Source organism: Phyllopteryx taeniolatus, chromosome 6 (assembly GCF_024500385.1).
Source record: "Phyllopteryx taeniolatus isolate TA_2022b chromosome 6, UOR_Ptae_1.2, whole genome shotgun sequence".
NCBI lineage: Eukaryota > Metazoa > Chordata > Actinopteri > Syngnathiformes > Syngnathidae > Phyllopteryx > Phyllopteryx taeniolatus.
This window is the reverse complement of record NC_084507.1, coordinates 21,480,230-21,503,312: the sequence shown is the minus strand read 5'-3', so window position 1 is coordinate 21,503,312 and position 23,083 is coordinate 21,480,230. Positions and strand designations below refer to the sequence as shown.

The 23,083-nt window shown below is 42.7% G+C and overlaps 1 long non-coding RNA gene across 1 annotated transcript in view; it reads left to right on the top strand.

Annotated features, from left to right (window-relative positions):
• LOC133480059 (uncharacterized) overlaps window positions 1-20,964 on the top strand; it is a 37,805-nt gene extending 16,841 nt beyond the window's left edge. The window contains exons 2-5 of the long non-coding RNA XR_009789165.1: window positions 12,556-12,608; window positions 19,620-20,002; window positions 20,631-20,730; window positions 20,804-20,964. This is a non-coding gene — a long non-coding RNA (uncharacterized LOC133480059). The remainder of the gene's footprint in view (window positions 1-12,555; window positions 12,609-19,619; window positions 20,003-20,630; window positions 20,731-20,803) is intronic.
• Window positions 20,965-23,083: the final 2,119 nt, after the last annotated feature.

Here is a 23,083-nt window from a genome sequence, read left to right as displayed (position 1 = left end):
CTAGGTCCCCCACGGTGGCAGACGATGATCTTAACCATTGGGCCACGGCTGCCCAATGTGATAAGTGAGGATAAGGCTCGCCGATTGACACAAGAGCAGCATTGCAAATTTGACACCTGGCAACAAGTGTTTCTGTCCCCAACTGCAGTTCAGCACCGTCACATTGCTCCAACACATTTTACAAATGCTCCAAGGCAAGTTTCTAGAAACAGCATCTGTTCTTGACCAACCACGCAGCAGCAGGCCTGCTACTGGCAACACCAAACTCTTAGAGCAGGCGTTTGCGCAAAGTCAGGGAAAGTCTGTCCGGAGGGCTGCACTGGAACAAAGAATCAACAAAATCTCAGTTCAGCTGATGCTTTGGAGAGTGACAAAGATTTACCCGTACCGACTTCAGGTTGTTGAGCATCAAATTCTTCAGCTTGAAACCTTTTTTTCTATCACTTTCTGAAGCGACCGCTGAATCGAGCTTTTTACTCGCCGTCCATGTAGCCTTTCCCTGGCTTTGCGTGAATGCCTGCTCCAGTACAGTTCACAGTTACAGTATCCATGGCAAGTTTCTCAAAACAGGATCTTTTCCTGATAAACCGTGCAGCGGAAGGCCCGCTACTCCAAACACCAAGCTCTCGAGCAGGCATTTGTGCAAAGCCAGAAAGTCTGTCCGGAGACATTGTTTCCGTGGACACGATTATGCAGGCGAGAAACTCCCTGAGTCGACTGTCAGGCGGGAACGCTTGTCGCATCACCCCCTGACGAGCCAAAAAAGACATTTTGAAGTTTATGAGCGGTCGCGGCGGGCGCGTGTCACGCTGACATTTAAAATGTCTTGTTCGCATTAAGACGACGACACGAGGAATGTTTGTCTCGTGCGAGCTGCCTCCCAAATGAGAGCGTCAAGACAAAACGTCCGAGAGTGAAAACAGGCACAAAAACCGCCATTGTTCCCAAAATGAAAGACAGCATCACTGAGGTTTTGTTTTCTCGCGGGACACCAAAGTCGCAGCACAGACGCCAGCTGAGCTCATTTCTTCCGGATGTGCCTTTGTCCTGCCATTTACTCTTTGATCACCCGTTCCAGTCAAATCCTTTTTCACGTTCTCCCACATGTGCACCAGGGACATATCAGGAGTGCACACCCCTCACTGGTCAGGCTCTCTGCAGCACTGGTTCTCACCTGTTGTCACCCTTGTTACAAAGTCATGAGTCATTTTTATAAAAGTTAAGAGCAATAAACCATTTTGGGGGTTTAAAAATAGCCTCTGAAAACATGTAAAGTACATTATGTACATTAAAAAAAAAATTGACATAACGCCATGATGCCCGCTAGCCATAGGTTAGCACTTTATTTCTTTATGGAGTAAAGTAGTGACTAGTGCACAAGTGAGTAACATTTCCTGTGGCTTATCTTGTATGTTCCATGTGGGAACCTGGTACGCCGCTCGACTGTAACAAAAAAATCTGAATACCAATATGACTAATTTAATTATTTCGTAGCTGTCCGCAACAAACCCAAAATGGGTCTGCGACCCTCTTTTGAGTCCTGACCCACCAGTTTTATCCGACATCCTTGATATCCACTTTATGGCACTTTGTCCTCACTACTAAGACAATTCAGCGCACTAGTAGATTGACTAGAGTGCAGTAGTAGAACAACTGTGTCTTATTAGTAACATTTTTCCACCACTTGTCTTCCGTAGTTTGAGCATGTATTTGATATCCTTGATATAAAGCTTAAGCGCCATGTACTGGTACTTGCTTTGCCCCCAGGATTAAGACAGCTCAGCACCCTCGTAGAATGACTGTGTTTAAATGGTAAAGTTCAGAATCAGAATCAGAATCATCTTTATTTGCCAAGTATGTCCAAAACACACAAGGAATTTGTCTCCGGTAGTTGGAGCCGCTCTAGTACAACAGACAGTCAATTTACAGAACACTTTGGAGACATAAAGACATTGACAAAAAACAACAACAAACAACAATTGTGCAAAAAGATGCAGAGTCCTCAGTTCGAATGGCTAATATCGCAATAGTCCGGTGCAATGACCATTGTGCAAAGGGCACTGAGACTTCAAGGAGTGTATGCGGTTTAAAGTGACGAGTACTGCGATAATCTGGGACAATGGTTGTGCAAATGTTACAGATACTCCTCAATCAGTGTGCAAATGGAGCAGATGCTACTCTGGCATGAGTGGCCACTATATGCAAATAGTGCAGCACGGCGAGACAACTACAGTGAGTGCACGAGTAATACATAATACAGAAATGTGACAACGAACTCAAGTCAAAAAATTGCCAGCTTGTTGTAATGGAATTGTAAGTTAGCTGTTCAAGAAGTTGATTGCAAGAGGGAAGAAGCTGTTGGAATGTCTACTAGTTCTAGTTTGCATTGATCGGTAGCGCCTACCTGAGGGAAGGAGCTGGAAGAGCTGGTGACCAGGGTGGGGAGGGTCCGAGAGGATTTTGCACGCCCTTGTCTTAGTTCTGGCAGCGTGCAAGTCCTCAAGGGTGGGTAGGGGGGTACCGACAATCCTTTCAGCAGTTTTGATTGTCCGTTGCAGTCGGAGTTTGTCCTTTTTTGTAGCAGCACCAAACCAGACTGTGATGGAAGAACACAGGACTGATTCGATGACCGCTGTGTAGAACTGTCTCAGCAGCTCCGGTGGCAGGCCATGCTTTCTCAGAAGCCGCAGGAAGTACATCCTCTGCTGGGCCTTTTTGAGGACGGAGTTGATGTTGGTCGCCCACTTCAGGTCCTGGGAGATTGTAATTCCCAGGAACTTGAAGGTCTCGACGGTTGACACAAGGCAGCTGGACAGCGTGAGGGGCAGCTGTGGCGAAGGATGCCTCCTGAAGTCCACGATCATCTCTACAGTCTTGAGCGTGTTCAGCTCCAGGTTGTGTCGGCCGCACCACAGCTCCAGCCGCTCCGCTTCCTGTCGATATGCAGACTCGTCACCGTCCTTGATGAGGCCGATGACAGTGGTGTCATCTGCAAACTTCAGGAGTTTGACAGTCGGGTTCGCTGAGGTGCAGTCGTTCGTGTAGAGAGAGAAGAGCAGCGGAGAGAGGACACAACCTTGGGGCGCCCCAGTGCTGATGCTGCGCGTGGATGAGGTGGCCTCCCCCAGCCTGACCTGCTGTGTCCTGCCCGTCAGAAAGCTGTAAATCCACTGGCAGATGGCAGGTGAGACGCTGAGCTGGAGAAGCTTGGATGAAAGGAGTTCAGGGATGATGGTGTTGAACGCTGAGCTGAAGTCCACGAACAGGATCCTCGCGTAGGTCCCTGCACTGTCGAGGTGTTCTAGGATGAAGTGCAGTCCCATGTTGACTGCATCATCCGCAGATCTGTTCGCTTGGTAGGCAAACTGCAGGGGGTCCAGCAGGGGACCTGTGACACTCTTGAGGTGGTCCAGCACAAGACGTTCAAAGGACTTCATGACCACAGATGTCAAAGCGACAGGCCTGTAGTCATTCAGACCCGAGATTGCAGGTTTCTTGGGGACTGGGATGATGGTGGAGCGTTTGAAGCAGGATGGAACTTCGCACATTTCCAGTGATCTGTTGAAGATCTGAGTGAAGACTGGCGCGAGCTGGTCCGCGCAGACTTTGAGGCAGGATGGAGACACGTGGTCCGGGCCTGCCGCTTTGTTAATCTTTTGTTGTTTGAAGATGCGTCTCACATCCTGTTCATGGATGGTTAACGCAGAGGTCAGAGGTGTGATTGTGGTCGCGGGTGCGGCCGGGTTGGTGTGTGGTGTGAAACTGTCCTTTTCAAATCTGCAGTAGAAGGTATTCAAGTCGTTGGCTAGTGTGCTATTGTTCTCAGCTTGGGGGGATCGTCGCTTGTAATTAGTCAGCGACTGGAATGCATGCCAGACTGATTTAGAGTCGTTTGCGCTAAACTGTTTTTCCAACTTTGCTGTATAGATCCTCTTTGCAATGTTAATTTCTTTGGTCAGCTGGTTTCTAGCTCGATTATACAGGGCCCTGTCCCCGCTCTGATATGCGTCCTCCTTAGCTTGGCGAAGCTGCTTAAGTTTAGCAGTGAACCACGGCTTATTGTTGTTGAATGTGCGAAATGATTTTGTTGGAACACAGACCTCTTCACAGAAACTGATATAGGATGTGACAGTGTCCGTATATTCATCCAGGCTGCCAGCTGAATTTTCAAAGACACTCCAGTCTGTGCAGTCTAAACAGCTTTGAAGTTCCATCTTGGCTTCATTGGTCCACTTTTTGACTGTTTTCACTGTAGGCTTCGCACATTTAAGTTCTTGCCTGTACGTCGGTATTAAGTGAATTAAGCAGTGATCAGACGAGCCCAAGGCTGCACGAGGTATAGCACGGTATGCGTTTTTTACCGTGGTGTAGCAGTGGTCTAAAGTATTATTTTCCCTGGTAGGACAGTCGATGTGCTGCTTGTATTTAGGGAGTTCGTGGTTGAGTTTAGCTTTGTTAAAGTCCCCGAGAATAATGAAGGGTGAGTCGGGGTGTTTTTTTTCAATTTCGTTGACTTGATCGGCGAGCGTTAGCAATGCGGCGTTCGTGTTAGCTTGAGGCGGAATATAGACGCCAGCGAGAATGAATGATGCAAACTCACGTGGGGAGTAGAATGGTTTACAGTTTACGAATAGCGACTCCAAATGTGGGCTGCAGTGTGTGCTGAGCACCGTGACGTCCGTACACCATTTTTCGTTGATATAGAGGCATATCCCGCCGCCCTTTGTTTTCCCCGATGATTCCATGTCGCGGTCCGCTCGATGAATATGGAAACCGGGAAGCATAACAGCGCCATCGGGTACAGCGTTGCAAAGCCAGGTCTCCGTGAAGCACATGGCCGCGGAACGTCCGAAGTCTTTACTGGTCTTTAACAGAAGATGAAGCTCGTCCATTTTGTTGGGTAGGGAGCGTACATTCGCGAGGTGGATCGACGGGAATGCCAATCTGTGTCCTCTCTTGCGGAGTTTCACCTGAATGCCTGCTCGCTTCCCTCTGTGGCGACGCTTCCGTCTCCATGCGCCGAAAACCGCGGACGCCGCTCCGGTGAGTAACTCGGGGAAAAAACTGAGCGGATATTCGAAAGTTGGTGACAGAAAGTCCGGAGTAGACTCCTTGATGGTTAGCAGGTCTCCCCATGTGTAAGTGAGTCGTGTAAGGTCTCCAAAGACGGACGAAAAACACAAAAAACACAAAAACAAAGACAATACTAGAGCGCGCGTTACCGAGGCGACCACACTGGTGGGCGCCATCTTTTTGACAATGTGACAATTTTTGCACACTTGTGGGACAACATTGCCATACCAGTAGAACAACTACAGTACATGTTAATAGTGTCACTGATTGACATCTCCGCATTACTAGTGAAGCAGTAGATGTAGAACTAGTAGAATTTTACTACCATTTATTTGAGATCCTTGATACAAGCTTGAGGCCCACGTATGCTATTTGCACCCACTAGTAAGACAATTCAACGCACTTGTAGAACGAGTAGGCCGCACTCGTGGAACGACTGTGTCTTATTAGTGATATTTTTTTACAGTAATGCCTTCCGCTGCTGTTTGACATTTCTCCACACTTGTGGGACAACTTTGGATTACTAGTAAGACAACTACATGTTGGACGAGTTGATATTCATGCGTACTACTATTAACTACTTGTGAAGTGCTAGATGTTACCTTAAGGATTTTATAATGTCACTGGTAGTACCAGTAGCTTGCAGTGGTCCACTACTGCACAATTTTTCCTCACTTGTAACATGTACTTGTCCTACTAGTATGCCAAAGCTGTGAGGACAAAGAGCGTACTAGTACTTGGATCTTAAGACGGATATCAAGGAAACTGCTCAAGCGTATTTTCATAAAGCCTTATACGATAGCATTAAAGATAACATACTTTTTGTAGATTCGACGATGTTTTGGTTCTGGCGTTCACATATACAATGTTTAATTCTCTTTTGTTTTATGTATCAACTATATAGGAGTATCGTACTACATAGTAACTCACAACTCTACCTCATACGACAAATAAACAGCTTGAAGCAATAACGCTTTGCCCCTTATTTGGAGTCTATGGAGTCTTCTTTTCATTCCCTCAAAGTGATTTCATACGATAGTCTCCCAATTCTTGACAGCGAGAGAGTGAAAACAGGCACTACAGCATACTTTAAGTTTACGTGTGTTTTTGGGCGGTCACAATTTTTTTTCAATACAATAGGGCGAGAGAAAATGAGTGTCACATCTGAAATTTCACACCCCTGTCACACAAACTCTAATTTGGTCATTTTGGAGGTTGTCATTCTCCTGCAGGTACGTACGCCATGAGTGGGGCGAGGCCGCTTTCGATTGTGTCTGCCTGAGGGTGACTCAACCTGCGGTGCCATGCTTGACTAATGGAGGCTGAATTAAGTGTGATTAGCGCCCTGTTGGCTAACAGGCGGCGGTGGCAACTTTGGCGGTCAAAGGTGGGGCAGGGTTCCAGACGGGGTGGTTGCCAACCTGAAGAAACGCGTTTTAGCCTTATCTGACTTGGCTCAATGACAGTGTACTGTAAATGCGTAGAGATGAACTACTCCCCTTTACTGACTCCTACTGGTGTAAACAAGAACTTGCTTTACAGGAGAAAGGGCCTCTGCATCATCTAATTTAAATCGGTGGGGGAAAGAATTTATCAGATGGCACGGTGGGCGACTGGTTAGAGCGCCAGCCTCACAGTTCTGAGGACTGGGGTTCAATCCCCGGCCCCACCTGTGTGGAGTTTGCATGTTCTCCCCGTGCCTGCGTGGGTTTTCTCCGGGCACTCCGGTTTCCTCCCACATCCCAAAAACATGCATGAATTGGAGACTCTAAATTGCCCGTAGGTGTGAATGTGAGTGCGAATGGTTGTTTGTTTGTATGTGTCCCCTGCGATTGGCTGGCAACCAGTTCAGGGTGTACCCCGCCTCCTGCCCGATGATAGCTGGGATAGGCTCCAGCGCGCCCGCAACCCTTGTGAGGATAAGCGGCTCAGAAAGTGGATGGATGGATGGATGAAAAAATTTATCACCAATAGTTGTACCAGTTTTGGTATGGTTTTACTATTAGAAATATTTAACAACATTTTCATAATGCTTGCTTTGTTTCCTTTTTTCCAATAGTGGGAAATTGATTAACCAGACAATGCATGAAAGGTGTGGCGTTTGGGCATGAGACCATTAACCTTTTTCTTTATGGGTGTGGTGTATTGCAGCATCTATACGACAACAAACAAATCAAAACTGCAGGGATTATTTAACAGGGCCTTGTGCACTAAAGTTGGGCGGTGTGTCAGACAGAGGATTCAATGCCAGGTATTACATAACTTGTTACATACTTTTCAAGGTGACTCATCACATCCATATATCCATTTTCTGAGCCGCTTATCCTCACAAGGGAGTGCTGGAGCCTATCCCAGCTATCATCGGGCAGGAGGCAGGGTACACCCTGAACTGGTTGCCAGCCAATCGCAGGGCACATACAAACAAACAACCATTCACACTCACATTCACACCTACGGGCAATTTAGAGTCTTCAATTAACCTACCATGCATGTTTTTGGGATGTGGGAGGAAACCGGAGTGCCCGGAGAAAACCCACGCAGGCACGGGAAGAACATGCAAACTCCACACAGGTGGGGCCGGGGATTGAACCCCGGTCCTCAGAACTGCGAGGCAGACGCTCTAACCAGTCGTCCACTGTGCCGCTGTGACTCATCACACAATTACAAAATCTCAACATTTTCACATTTTTAACATTTTCCATTTGTGTAGTATACATGCTTCAAATTTGGCAGTAACCATACAAAGTCTATAGGACTCCTGGAATTGGTCAAATTGATCTTAAACTGGACGCTTCAAAGCAAATTGGCAGACGTTCTGTGTCTTTTAAGATATGGCTTATTTTCTTTTCTCTTATGGCTTTCGCTCTGTGGGTCTACTCATGATAGACTTGTCTACCAAATTTGATCTTGCTAAGTGGAACTGGCTTCGGGAGCTGAATTGTTTTAAAGGTGCGTTTGGGCAATCGAGCCAATTGAGACTAAAAAGGCCGCTTCAAACCAAAATAGCTGACATCTTGTGTCTTTTTGGTCATGGGTTCTTAAGACTTTTTTGTGGGTCTATTCATGATAGACATGTCTACCAAATTTCATTTTGCTATGTGAAACTGGCTTCGGGGACTGAATTTTCAAAACATAAAAAAATTCAAGCTTCAATTCCAAGATGGCCTTGGCACCGTTCGGACACTAACGAGACTTTAATGACATCACTATGACATCACACCATGATAACTTATAGCCTAGGTTTTACTCCGATTCCAACTCCAAAAATTGCGACAACTCCCGTCTCGACTCCTCCCGTCCTTTGGTCTGTCGCTGGACGTTTGATGTTGACATCTGTCCTGAAGCGGTGGACACACCTGGCGGGTCAAATTGACCCTGTTGTCTTGTGACACACACACACACACACACACACACACACACACACACACACAACCATCAAAGCATCCTGACTACAGGGTTCAGGGAGACTTTAAATACAGTTTACCTTCAACACCACTGACTGATCAGCTTCCTTTGCACACACGCCACCGGAAACACGCACACGCACACACACACACACACACACACACAATGCACCGCCACACAGCCTCACAAGTGATGTGACTCTGAAATTAACGTGAGGCCTAACGCCTCAAAATGTCAGCGACGGTCAAATGAAGGTAAAATGTTCGCTACCTCTAAAGTGTTGTTATCGTCGATTGTCATTATCTTCCCAAGATGATGGAAGGCAGGTGTGTCAAACTCATTTTTGTCGCGGGCCACAATGTAGTCACGGTTTCCCTCAGAAGGCCGTTGACTGTGAAACCATATAAATGTTTAGTCACCTCATAATATTATTACATACACACAACAAATTGATGGTTACCTAGTTTTGAAATCAGAAGTCAAGGATAATAGTCTGTTCAACAATTGTTCAAGTTACTGTAAACAGAAAATGCTTGCAATGTCTCAACGATACTATTTATTGTTATTATTTTATGAGAATTTGAGCAAGAATCATGGATCAGCCCCCAGAAACATTTGCTTTGTTTTTGAAAATGAAATTCTGAACTCGGAAGATGCTTCATCATCGTCATCCTCATGATGAAGAGGGAAAGTCAAAGCAAACAGGAAGTAAGGCAGACATGAAATTGAGACAGGAAGTCAGGAAAGAAAACAAGTGGCAGTAGCACCTTGGTCATGTGACCACAAGATGCTGCGTGACGCCACATGATGCACACACACACACACACACATACACACAAAGACACGCGCACACACACACACACAGGAAGTTGACCAACAACTGTTACTGCAATTGTTCAAATAGTGCCACTGCCATTGTTACCATAGCAACTCTATCTATCTATCTATCTATCTATCTATCTATCTATCTATCTATCTATCTATCTATCTATCTATCTATCTATCTATCTATCTATCTATCTATCTATCTATCTATCTATCTATCTATCTATCTATCTATCTATCTATCTATCCAGCCATCCAGCCATCTTATGTACATTAAAATAAATACAGTCCAATAAAATATACAGAATGCACAATTTGGACTCCCATGAGATCGTTAGCCACGGTTACCGTGACAACACTGACTTCAAAGTGCAAGTGCACGTTCTCCTTAGTGACCACGCTAAATGCTAATCGCGAGTGTAAAACCAAACCGGTGTTACCGTGTCGGCCCGTCGGACATGTGAGCCGCCTGCTGAGCATTTAGTTTACTTGTGACTCCCATAAATTATACTTTAAACATTTCCCCCACTTTCGAGTGCTACAATTTATGACTTTTCCGAGTTACGAGCGTGCTAAAACGTGTTATGAGCGAGCTTTAGACACGCTGCTCAAGTGAAATGGGAAAAAAAAAAAAAGAAAACCGATCCACAGGGCAAACAGGGCAAACAGTTTTTGTTGAACAGGGCAAACAGTTGAACACAGAAATAAAAAATTAACGCACTGGAAAGGAGGCTGCTGACGTCACTAAGTAGGCCACACCCCGTAAAGGTACACTTTAACCCACAAACATGAGTGAAGTCATAAGCAATATTCACTCATGTGCGGTCGTTGATTGAACACACAAATACAAAATGAAAACACTTGCAAGAAGCATGGACCAGATTCTAAAATATGAATATTTCAGTGCATGTTATATACTTATATTTTGTTTATTTAAAATGTAGCCCAAACAATTTGTTTGTTTTTTCATGGATGGAAGAGATTAATGGCATTTCAATTGATTTCAATGGGGAGTATTGATTGGAAGTTACCACTGTCGTTTATGTAATGGATATAAATAGACACACACACACACGCACACACACACACATACATACGCATGCAGTGTGTGTGTGTGTGTGTGTGTGTGTGCTTGTGTGCGTTGTCTTGTGATGACATCAGGTCTGTATATTAATGACTAATATATACAAACAAATACACGCTCACACAATCACAAACATGCGCGCCCACACACACACGCGCACACAGACATTTCGTGAGTCACGGCAAGTGAGCAGACCCCAGAATGTAAACTTCACAACGTGGGAGAACATGTTGTGCCTTTGTGGTGTTTGTATGGCATGAAAGGGTTGCACATGACCCACTACATTTTCACCTGACTCACATGTGATTTGTGACAAACTACATTTTCACCTGACTGATGTCTGATGTGACACAAAACATTTTCCCACTTACTGACGTGAGATATGAGACACTTAATTTTCACCTGAATGAAGCCTGATATGTGAAACACTACATTTTTAAATGAGTGACACCTGTTATGTGAAACACTCTGACTTTTTCACCTGATTGATGTCTGATATGTGACACACTACAACATATGTACATGACTATTTGATCTGTGAAACACCATATAATCACTCTACTGGCATTGGTTATATGAACAACTACAACAATGTCACCTAATTGATGTCTGATATGTGACACACTACAGCATATTTACAGTACATGACTGATATGATTTGTGAAACACTGTTTTTTCACTCTACTGACATTGTTTATGGCAATCACGGCAACAATGTCACCTGATTGATGTCTGCTATGTGACACATGTGTGTCTGTTAGGTCACACACAACAACATTTTCACCTGACTGGCAAGTGATATGTAAAAGACAACATTTTTGTCTGACTGATGTCTGTCATGTCAGACTGCAAGATTTTCACCAGACTGACATGGTGTTAGGAACGCTGAATCCCCCCCCCCCTAATTTACAACCGTTACTAACACCTGTTATGTGAAACGTTACATTTTCACTTGCTTGATGTCTGCTTGATGATACTCTACAATATTTTCACGACTGACGTCTGTTATGTCACATGCTACGATATTTTCACTTGACCACCATCTGTAATATGAAGAACTACACCATTGTCAAGCGATAATATGTTTTTACTCATTCACTTCTTCCTGTGTGTGTGTGCGTTTGTCATTGTGCAGTAGCGCAGGTGTTGGATTCATTGATGAAAACAAGCCGCTGTGGGGAAAAAACCCAAGGAAGGATGTTGCACTTGTGCGCACAAAAGAACGGACGCATTGTGTTGTGTCGTGTTGCGCATGTGTTGCGCAGTTCTCACACTCGGCACGAGAAAGTCAAATGCTCACAATGTTGGGAAATGATTGGTTGCCTCATTTCCACGGCAGAAACACACACACAGACACACACACACACAGAGGAGCTTGTGTTTGCTCACACGTTGGACAACATGTATGACATCCAACACAAGCGCAGTGAAAACACAATATATGGACAAAATTATTGGGACACCTGGAGGATGAGAAGAAGTCGGTGTGAGCATGAGAAGAGCGTGAGGAAAACAACATGAGAAAATCGGACCAGGGCATTCTTTGGCAATATGCTGTATATGTGCCCTGATATTTACTGGTGACCAGTCCATTGTTTCTATTAGATGTTCAATAATTAATTGATTAAGCAACCACTAATCGAATATCAAAGTAATCGACAACTATTTTGATGAATCGATAAATTGTTTCGAGACCTTGTTTAACTTAAAATTGTCCAAATCCTCGGAATTTTAGCCGCTCAACAGTAAATATTCTCAGATTTCTGTTGTCCCCCATGAAAGCAGACTGATTACGCTGAGTTACCCCCCAAAAAATTGTAAGTCGTCTGTATGTTTTTCAACTGATTTAGGACAATTTTGAATCGCTGAATACGAAAATGACATCCTCTTCTTTTGTTCATGTCAGGTTTTGTGTCAAATGGTTACTAGTTTTTTAATCAACGTTAAAAACTTTGCTTACTGTACACTGAATAGTAGTCGGGCTGGGGGGGTCCGAATAAATAGGTTAAGTCGAGTTCAAAAATAGGTCGACTGAGAATTTCTGCCTCCAAGCTCCGCCGGGACCCCCCCCAAAAAAAGAGAAAAAAGAAAAAAAGAAGATGAAGGTTTTTCCCGGATCTAATGTTTGCGCCGCCGGAACTAATGTTTCACATGGACATTTATTGCAGACGGACGCACTGTTGGACAAGTGAAAAACATTGCCAAAAAACGACAGAGGAAGGTAAGTGATTTTTAAGACAATAGTAGATGTGTAATGTACATATAACATGATGTATGTGGGGGCTGAATGGTAGTTAGCGTTTTTTTTTTTTTATACCTAAAATGGTAATCGCTAGCATCCTAATGCTAATCGCGAATGCTAACTGTTTAGGTTAGCATATATTGTTGTCTCAAATTCTGTACAGTTTATACCATACACTCAGTACCAACACATACAGTTTAAGGATAGAAGTCCAGCTGTCAGAAATAAGAATAAAATGCATATGAGTAGTTAAAAAAAAAAAAAAAAACTCATTTTTGTACGTGCCACATCATAGTTATGACTTCCCTCAGAGGGCTGCTACGACTGTGAACCCAAATAAACAAAAGAATACCACCTATAATTACATACAGTATACACAAACACATTGATGAATAACCAGTTTTAAAATCAGAAGCCTATAAAAACATGTTTTTCCACTATTACATGTTTTCAAAGGGGGATTGGTAACAAAAAAGTGCTTGCAAATATCTCAATGTTATTACACCAGAACACAATTAGAAATTTTGATTTGCTTTCGCGGGCCACATAAAATGATGTGGTGGGCCGGATCTGGCCCCCGGGTCACCAGTTTGACACATGCTCTAAAGGGAAAATACCTGTACATGTAAATAAAATCATGGGGCCATAGTTCAAAAAGTTCACCTGACTGAGCAAAACAAATGTGATATTTGAATTCAGCACATCAAAATTATTCTACATTAGCTACCAAATCTTAGACAATAAATTTGTTGTTGACCAGTGTTGTCTTCGTTATCAAAATAAGACATTTGCAAACATCTGCTTTTACTTTGGATAACAATGATCAACGTTTTTACTTATTTTCTGATGGTTGTTAGGGACCAAACCAGAAAGCGAATCATCATCAATTTATGTTCGTGCATTTTATTCACTGTTAATTTAAAATATTGTCCTGTTTTTTTGAATAAAGGGATGAAAATTAAAAAATATATTTTATCCGATTCATCGAATAATTGAAAAAATAATCAACAGATTAATCGAGTGTTCAAATAATCGTTAGTTGCAGCCACACTTTCTATTTCACTATATGTGCCATGACATCGGCTGGCGACCGGTGCAGGGTGTATCCCGCCCAAAGTCAGCTGGGATAGGCTTGAGCTCACCCTAATGAGGACGAGCGCTATAGCTAATGGACGGATGGGTTTTGACGTCATTTTGGAATATACATTTTTTTTAAATAGAAAAGCACTTTCACATCTGGCAGTCCGATTCTAGAACGCACACTGCAGACACACACACATAGGCAGACGCACACTCATGCATCGTGTGTGTGTGTCTAATAAACAGTCCTATAAATAACAGGAGAGGAGACAGTCACTTAGCGTTTCTGTTGTGGTTTTTCATGTTTTGTCGTTGGAAGATCCTGCAGACACACAAACATCCTCACGCAAATTACCGCCTACGTGCTCCTCAATGACTGACAAGCTTATTTTTTCACCGTCTGCTTTTTTTCTTTCAATTTTTTTCTTTCTGTTCCTTAAGGCATCACCAAAGTCTATTTTGTTCCACTTTCCTCTTGACATCGACACGACATCAGGAGCTGTTTGGGAAGTTAACCCAGACGGCCATCTGGGCCGAGGCAGGCAGGGAAGGCGGGGCAAGTGTCGCCTTGGCGATCAGGGAGCCGCGTTGCGTTTACTGACCTTGTTGTTTATGAACAGGAAATATGCACAATGAAAAGGATTCATGGCTTTGATGGTCAACGCTGCCAGAAAATGAAGTTTAAAGCTGCAGTGTGTGTGTGTGTCCATATTTAAAAATGCAAGAGATGATCAGAAAAACATGAAATATGAAGTCATGGAAGACTTGACGAGGAGCAACTAATGACCTTCAGTAACGCACACAGCATGTGACTGCTTTTAGTAATTTGTAAACAAATGTGTGTGTGTGTGTTATTCCTGTGTTTGTATTGTCTGTGAGTGTGTGAGCATGCGTGTGTGTGAATTGTTCCTGTGTATATGCGTGCTGTTTGTGAGTGTGTATGTTGTTTGTGTGTCTGTTTGCATGTAAGTGGGTGTTGCTTAAGCGTGTTGTCCGTGTGTGCGTCATTGTGTGCATGTGTGTTGTGTGTGTGTTTATGTGTATGTTTGTGTGTGTGTTGTTTTGTTTTTGTGAGCTGCTTGTGTGTATGTGTGGTTTGTATGTTTGTGTGTGTTGGCACGTGTGTGTTGTTATGTGTGTGTGTTTGTATAGTTCATTTGTGTTTGAATATATACATTAAGTGTTGTGTTTTTTTGTTTTTGTTAGTGTGTGTGCATTTTTGGTGTGTGTTTGTGTTGTTACCGTGTTTCGTCTGTTGTGTGAGCGTGTGTTGTGTCTTTGTTTTTGAGTGTTGTGTACAAGAGTGTTGTTCAAGTGTGTGTTATCTCGGTTTGTGTGGGTGTTTTTTTGTGTTTGTATGCATGTTGTTTGAGTGTATGTTATTTGTCTTTGTGTTTGTTTGTGTGTGCGCCCATGTGCGTGTGTGTGTCTTTTTGTGTGTCAGTGCTCTGAGAATAACTCTGGAACAGGAAGTCTAAATCCAGCCAACACCAGGAAGAAAAGTGTGTGAGAGGAACAAACAAATCAGGAAATCCTCCATCCAACACCCCCTAAAAAAAAATCCACACGCGGAAATGCAGATAGAGGGGCTGTCAGTCTGTTTCCACGCACTTTTACTGAGTCTTGATTGAGACATCATCTAATTGTTGTATTTCTTTGTTACACAGTAGGACTACACTCTCAATATTCACAGTTGGCAACTTGGGAAAAAGACGGAAATTTCCCGATGATTATCGGCAGTGTGAAAGGGTCTTTCGCTCTGGACCAACCCTTTACAGTACTGTGTAACATGACAAAAACAAAACAAAATTTTAAAAATACATCCTACTCACCATAGAGGCTGATTATTAAATGTATTAATTGACGTTTTGCTCGTCAAACTGTTTTGCTCTCACCAACCAATCAGAGGATGGAAACAGGCTGACGTCATCGATGGCCTGTGCTCTGGCACTGTGAGGACGAATTTCAAATCTGATTGGTTAAAGAAACAGTCCCATTGCTAATCTCGATTCAATTACGTCAACCAGCACTGCTGATTTTGAAGGCCCCAGGCAGTTTAGATTGACATGGCAACACAATGAAGTTGAACTCTGATTGGACAAAAATAAATCAATAAATAAATAATAGTGGCTTGACCCGAGGAACCTGACAGTTGTAGCTCATCTCCCGGATGCGTCTGAATGCGGTGGTTTTTGAAGCTGTGATTTCCGCCTCTCTTTCTGGATCTCTGATAGATTCTTGAATCTTCTCGGTTTGATAATCCACTAAAGCCCACAGTCATCACTTTTGCTGGTGCAGCTTCTCCTGCCACATTTTGTCCTTCCACTAGACTTTCCATTGATATGCTTGGACACAGCACTCTGCGATCAGCCAGCCTCCTTAGCTATGAACTTTTGTGGCTTACCCATCCTATGCAGGGTATCAATGATGGTCTTCTGCCCTTGTGTCAAGTCTGCAGTCTTCTCCATATTGAACCCAACTGAGACTATTGAACTAAACTGAAGCAATTGAATGACCCTTGGGGATACCTGTGCAGGTGCTTTGACTTTAGCAGATGATTATTGTGTGACACTCAGTTAAAAACATTTATGGCCTGCAAAATTTGGGCTGATTTCTTCAAAGTATCCAAATTTTTTGAATTCCTGATTTCGTGGCTTTTATGAGCTGGAAGCCCAAATTATGTAATAGTAAACAAATAAATACTCGAAATTGTTTAAACTGTGGGCCCTGAATCTATAATCTATGAAAGTTTAACTTTTTGAATAGAATTATGGAAATAAAAAAAGTTTTTCATGATATTAACATTTTTTGGAAAGGGTCTGTACATGTACTGAAAACAGTAAATGCTATGACATTCATCTATCCATTTCCTGTACCGCTTTATCCTCACAAGGGTCGCGGGCATGCTGGAGCCTAACCCAGCTGACTCCGGGCGAGAGGCGGGGTACACCCTGAACTGGTCGCCAGCCAATCGCAGGGCACATATAAATAAACAACCATTCGCGCACACATTCACACCTAAGGGCAATTTTAAACCCACGCAGGCACGGGGAGAACATGCAAACTCCACACAGGTGAGGCCGGGATTTGAAACTGTGAGGCTGATGTGCTAACCAGTCGTCCACCGTGCCGACGCTATGACATGAGAAGAGTAATAGTATACATATAATAGCTGTTTGACAGAAAGCAATCAGGACGCAAACACACACTGACACACTTCCTCAGGGAAAAATCGAATCCTACTTCCTCATCCTCAATGTATCGGTGTGTGTGTGTGAGTGCGTGTGTCTGTGCGCGTGTATGTGTGTGTGTGAGGCAGCAGGTTCTCAGGGTGACTGGTACTTCCTTCTCTTCTTCTTTTTGTTCTTCATCTTGTTCTTCTTTTGTCATTTGTTCCAAGGGCGCACAGCTGCTGAGCAGACAGGAAACAGATGCTCACAGCGTCTTTCTTCCATTTCTCTTTCCCCCCTTCATTCTCGCCACTTCCTCCTTTTCTCTCAGTCTTTCTCCTTCTCCATTGGAAGGCAAAACTTCCATTTCTCCTCTCTTTCTGTCGTCTTTCTTTTCTCCTCTTCTTCCTATGGTCTTTGGATGGAAGTGAGTAAGTGAGGAGAAAGAACATGGGACCAGGGTGTCAATGAATGGAATAAAATCCAAGACCGTAAACCATTTGATTAACAGAGTGTGTCGCCACCTAGTGGTCGTGATTGCTCCTGCGTCACATAATACAGTATTGATGACTGTTCTCTTACTTATTATATACATTTTTGTGCAACAATAGTTTACATTTTAATGTTAGTTATAATCAGCAATCCTCCTGCGTCACGTTAGTCATTTTTCATTTTTTTTTTTGAATAATTAGAAATTTGTGTAAATTCAACATAGAAACAAAGTATGTAATAACATAACAGAAAAGCATGTATACGCCTAATTTGGATCATTTTTAGTTTTTAGTCCAAGAAAAGCATATTTCCAAATTTAGATATTTTTTTAACAGGAAAAAAAGGGATGTATTCACAAATTGGTATCATTTACCAAATTTTTTTGCCGGGAAAAACATGCATCAACGAATTTGGGTAATTTTTTGTTTTTAGATGAAAAAAAAAGCATGCAACACCTGAATGTTCTATTTTTGGTTTGTTTTTAGACGAAAAACATTTATCCCCAAATTTTGATTTTTTTTCTTTCTCATTTGTAACTGAAAAGCCTATTTAAAAGATTTCTCTGAAAAAGCACATATCCCCAAATTTAATTTTAATGGATATGAAAAAAAGGTTGTGTAACATAACAGAAGCATGTTTTGCCAAACTTGGATGCTTTTGTTTTTTTTTTAAACTGAAAAAATGCATGTATCACAAATTTCAAAAATGTTTCAGGCGTCTATTTCCAAATTTGGATAATTATTGGTTTTCAGGCAAAAAACGAGCATATCTCACCAAATTTAGGTAACTTTTCGTTTTTTATCAAATGCCAATTTTTTAAAACATTCACATAAACATTCAAACATTTTAAACATTTTAAACTTTTTTTTTTTTTTAAACATTTGTATGTTCAACATAGGGCACAGTGGACAAGTGGGTAGCACATCCGCCTCACAGTTCTGAGGACCGGGGTTCAAATCGCCTGTGTGGAGTTTGCATGTTCTCCCCGTGCCTGCGTGGGTTTTCTCCGGGCACTCCGGTTTCCTCCCACATGCCAAAAACATGCGGGGTAGGTTAATTGAAGAGTCTAAATTGCCCGTAGGTGTGAATGTGAGTGCAAATTGTTGTTTGTTTATATGTGCCCTGCGATTGGCTGGCGACCAGTTAAGGGTGTACCCGGCCTCTCGGCCGAAGATAGCTGGGATAGGCTCCAGCTCGCCCGCTACCCTAGTGAGGAGAAGCGGAATGGAAGATGAATGAATGAATGATCACTAAATTTGGTTTAAATTTTGATTCTTTTTTCATTTTGAGACAAACAGAGCAATTATTTCAAAATTGGGATCATTTTTTGTTTTTAATTTGAAAAAAAAGCATTCTTATGCCAATTTTTTAAAATATTATGTCTGAAAAAAACGTTTTGCCAAAATTTTCAGCAAAGTACATCATTTTTTAAGCTTATAAATATGACGGAAATGCGCATATCATTAAATTTGAAGAATTTTTCATTCTCAGATGGAAAAAAGCATGTTACCACCATCCATCCATTTTCTGTACCACTTTATCCTCATAAGGGTCGCGGGCATGCTGGAGCCTATCCCAGCTATCTTTGGGCGAGAGGCGGGGTACACCCTGAACTGGACGCCAGCCAATCGCAGGGCACATATAAACAAACAACCATTCGCGCACACTTTCACACCTAAGAGCAATTCAGAGTTTCCAATCAACCTACCTTGCACGTTTTTGGGATGTGGGAGGAAACCGGACTGCCCGGAGAAAACCCACCCAGGCGTGGTGATAACATGCAAACTCCACACAGGCGGGGCCGGGATTTGAACTTTGAGGCAGATGTGCTAACCAGTCGTCCATCGTGCCACTTAAGTATCACCAACTTTGGATAATTTTTTTGTTTTTAGGGGGGAGGGCGAAGTATGCAATATATTTTGATAATTTTCCCTTTTTAATCAAAAAAGATGCACGTCAAGGGAAAATGGGATATTTTCATGTAAAAAAAAAATGTATCCCCAAATTTTTAAAAATGTTTGTAAGTTCTGAAAAGCAAAGTATGTCTTGATGCAAAAAGCTGTTTTCAGCAAATGTGGTGAATTTTTCATTTTTCGCAGGAAAAAACATGCATCACCAAATTTGGAAAATGTTTCGTTTTTAGGCAAAAAAGCATGTATCGCTAAATTTGGACAATTTTTCATTTTTCGATGGACAAAAGCAAAATGGGACCCCCTTTTTCACAGGCACTGTGCTCCTAAATTCACAGATTGCCTTCAAGCCCGTATTCTGTGTTGGCGAAGCGGGAAAAAAGACTTTCCACACAAGCGTTGTAAACCTTGGAAGGCAGCCTAAAGAGCAAGCATGGCACGTGTGGAGGTCACCAACGATTGGCCGGAGCCGGCAGGAGGCCCCGCCCCGTTTATCGCTGACCTCTATCAGGGTTTTTTAACGGCGCCATGGCAGGGTCACGGCTGGGTCGCCTCACAGGCCTTAATGACTTCCTCCCATCCCAATAAAGACGAGATGTGTTGTGATGTGTCGTGATGTATGAGGACGGCGCCATCCGTGATGACCAGCAGGTAACCCCGAACACGGGAAACACGAGGACCACGATCAAGATGACGGAAGCGCAAGACTCCCAATTTGAAGGTTTTTCATTTTTAGCCCAAAAAACAGCTTGTTGATAACCTTTTAAGAAAACATTCCAAAAAAAGATTATAAGTATTATTATTACTTATTATTATTAAGTATATTATTATCAGAAATAACCATGCAACTCCAACGGTTTGAATATTTTTTATTTTATCTAAAAAAGCATGTAGATGTATTGCCGATTTGTTTATGTAACATTTTTATCTGAAAAGCATGTATCAAAATCTTTAGACTTTTCATTTTTATATAAAAAATGCATTTGTCACAACCTTTTCAAATATTTTTTAAATCAAAAAACATGTATCTCCAAATGTTTATGTATTCATTTTATCCCAAAAGTTATGAATGATGTTTTTTTCTACAATTTATTGTTTTAGTCATGTTTAAATATTTTGACTGTTTTTATAAAAAAAAAAAAAAAAAAGCATATATCTCATATTATTCTTATTTTTTTTTTCATTTTGATCAGGAAAAAACATATCTACAATTGTTTTTCAAATAATTTTTGTTAATATCAGAAATAAAATATGTAAATAAAGCATGTAACTGTTTTATATGTTGTATGAGGGAAAAAGGCATATATTGCCAACATTTAATTATTATTATTTTTTAATCCCCAAAAAAGCAGGTATCGCCAAATTTGTATGAGAGTGGTGACGTCGGACCTGGAGAAGACCACCAGGTAACCTCGACTACCACCCATGCCAAAACACCACATAGACCAGGTGAGTACAAGCATGGCCGACGACAGCAGAGCCTCAGAAAGTCACATGATCTCACAATGACATTTCTTAACAGCAAAACTTTACACGTTAACGACAGCGAGCCTCAGGTGATGACTGCATGACACGCTTGCGTGATGTTTGACACAAAGTTCACGAAGATGCTAAACGTGCACGACGTCAAGAAAAAGGACTGGAGAAATAAAGATGAGGGAAAAAATGAGGAAGAGGATGAAGTTGATAAGTTGTCATGTGTGAGATATACGGCAACATGTCTTTAATTAAAAGAGGAAGGTCACTCAGCAGCTGGACTTTAATTTACAACCGTCTTGTGCGTGTGTGTGCGTTCGTCTGTGGATGTGTCTGTGTGCACATGGGTGCATGTCTCCTTCTTGAGTGTGTGTTTGTGTGTCAAAGAGTGTGAGTGCATGAGTGTGTGTTTGTATTTCGTCATGTGTCTGCATGTTTCCTCCTTTAAAACATTTGTGTGCGCACGCGTGTACAAGTCTCCTTTTGTGTGTGTGTGAAAGAGTGTCAGTGTGTGTTTGTATTTCGTCATTGTGTTCGTGTGTCTGTGTGCATGCATGTTAGTGTGTCTGTGTATGTACATGTGTGCCCGTTTCCTCCTTTAGCGCATGTGTGTGTCTGTCCATGCATGTGTTAGTGTGTGTATGAGTGCATGTGCAGAGGTGTGTGTGTGTGCATGTTTCGTAATTCCATGTGCGTGTGTATGTTTGAGTGCATGTGTTAGTGATTGCGTGTGTGTGCCTAAAGTTCCATCCGTCCATTTTCTACACCGCTTCTCCTCACGAGGGTCGCGGGCGTGCTGGAGCCTATCCCAGCTGACTCTGAGCGAGAGGCGGGGCACACCCTGAACTGGTTGCCAGCCAATTGCAGGGAACATAGCAACAAGCAACCCTTCGCATTCACATTTGATTTGAACCCGGGTCCTCAGAACTGTGAGGCAGATGTGCTAAGCAGTCTCCACCATGTCGTAAAACAACTTTTTAGAAAAGTAAATTCAGACATTTTAGGCCCCAACAAGCCACCAAACTGTTTGTGTTCTTTTTCAGCACTTGATTTTTATTGATTTTACACTCAAATGAGATGTTAGTCGGTTTTCCACTTCTGGAGGATATGAGGTCGGAGGGCAGGGCCTGAGCGGGTGTGATTTTGAGTGACAGGAGGCGTAATGTGGCGTCCGCTTAGCCTTCGTGTCCCCTCCTCAACTTCCCCTGCCCGGATCCCCTTTCTGGGGGTCACAGTTCACGCATTAGGATGCCCCTCGGTGCCTGATAATGTACACACTCGTGTGTGTGTGTGTGTGTGAGGGTTCGAACCGATGCACTGCCAGCAGTGGTTGAGTGGCCTGACAGCCACCATCAGTCACACACGCACACTTAGTGGAGCCTCAGGGGTTTGGTTGTCCTCGCGTTGGCCCGTCCAGCGAGCGGTTACGCCGATGACAGCGAAGTGAGGCAGCTCAGCTTCCATCAAACTCACAATCAATCATTTCATTGACTCAATATAAATAAGTTCCACCTACTCAGTCAATCAAAATAATTTCATCTACTCAGTCAATGTTCTCATGCTGTTGTATTTGTCCTGTTATTGACATTCTTCTCAAGCTGTTCTCACGTTCATGTTTTTCTTCTCTTGTTCTTCCCATTCTGTTCTTTTCACCTTCTCCTTGTTGTTTTGCACTTGTTCTCGTGTTCTTCTCATGCTGTAATTCTACTGCTGTTCTTCTCACGTGATCATGTTGTTCTCACGTTCACGTTTTTGTTGTTCTTATGCTCTTTGTGTTCTCATGCCGTTGCTCTCATGCTCTCATATTCTTGTTGTTCTCATCTCATTGTTGTAGTGTTCTTCCCATGACTTATGTTTTCATTTTGTTCTTGATGCGTGTTGTCAGGCAGCTTTTGTGCTCCTACGGTGTTCTTCCCATGTTCTTTTCATGCTGTCGTTTTCATGTTTGTGTCATGTCATGTTTTTCTCATGTTCTTCCAATTCTTCTCTTTTCATGTTGCTGTTTTCCCCTTGTCATTTGTGTTGTTGCTCATGTTATTCTTACCTGTTGTGTCTTTTGTGGTTCAGAGAAGTTTCCGACCATGGCTCATCTTCGTCTAAAGTCTCCCAAAGTTTGTTTCAAACAAACCTTGCAGCGATGAAGCATGACACTATGACAAGCTGTTTACTCGACATACTTTATGGGCGCCCGGGTCACGACGCTCATGTGCTGGCGGTGCCCCGACATGACACATCGGCAGAATCGTACATCGCTGTTGTTCTCTTGACGTCAAAGATTTTCTAAGATTTTATGCTGACTGTCATTTGCGTTGACTATTTAGGAAAA